This window comes from Triticum dicoccoides, unplaced genomic scaffold (genome assembly GCF_002162155.2).
Source record: "Triticum dicoccoides isolate Atlit2015 ecotype Zavitan unplaced genomic scaffold, WEW_v2.0 scaffold246454, whole genome shotgun sequence".
Lineage (NCBI taxonomy): Eukaryota > Viridiplantae > Streptophyta > Magnoliopsida > Poales > Poaceae > Triticum > Triticum dicoccoides.
In genome coordinates this window covers 1-791 of record NW_021251286.1, presented here as the reverse complement: position 1 = coordinate 791, position 791 = coordinate 1, and the positions used below count along the sequence as shown (strand labels likewise).

Here is a 791-nt window from a genome sequence, read left to right as displayed (position 1 = left end):
GGGTGATGACTGCCTGGCCGTCCGGTGGGTGGGCTTTGATGCCGGTCTTCCTCCCTCCTCAGCTCCGACGCCACCATGGATCTCTTCAAGGTCTGCTCCCCTCTCCTCCTCCACGTGCCTCGAACCATTTGCTTTCTTCCCTTCCCTAACGAACGAAGTTTCCTCACGCTGGCAGGCCACCGAAACAGATCCAACTACTGTTGCTCTTTCCCATCCTCCTCATCTCATCTGTCTTCTTGGCCTGGAACAACGAAAGCGGCAGAGAACAGCTGATGGTGGCGCTGCTAGAGTCCCTAGAGGCGACCTCTGATCTGCTTTTAGTTGCCTGGTTGGTTCAATGGCGAGACTGGGAGGGTTGATAGACGTCATTTTGGCTTCCTGGTTAGTTCAATTCCATTCACTCTTCCCAAATTGATAACTCTACATATGCCCGGGGATTCTCAAGGTCGAGTCACACTACAGTCCTATCTTTTACTCTCGCTATCTCTGTAAGCTTCATTACTTGGAGTGAATTCACGGCAACTTTTTTGATTTTTGCAGAGATCTGTAAATGAAAAATTGAAACACATATGCAATAACAGTAGCCTTCTTCAGGGTATAGATCTGCAGTATTTATACCATGCGTGGCGATGATGCCGATGCTGTGGCCCGACCCGACCGGGCCTTTGGCTTTCACACAAAGAATCGGATCCGAGGGTGTGCATGGGATGGACTCCACGATGGTTCTCACGGTCTCACGAGCCAGAACTTGCGGGCATCACCTCTTTGCATTTCTATTTGTTTTTTTTTTT

The 791-nt window shown here is 49.8% G+C and overlaps 1 long non-coding RNA gene across 1 annotated transcript; it reads left to right on the top strand.

Annotated features, from left to right (window-relative positions):
* Positions 1-785, top strand: LOC119345520. Its single transcript, XR_005167065.1, has 3 exons — positions 1-90; positions 176-381; positions 541-785. It is a non-coding gene; the product is annotated as an uncharacterized LOC119345520 (long non-coding RNA).
* Positions 786-791: the final 6 nt, after the last annotated feature.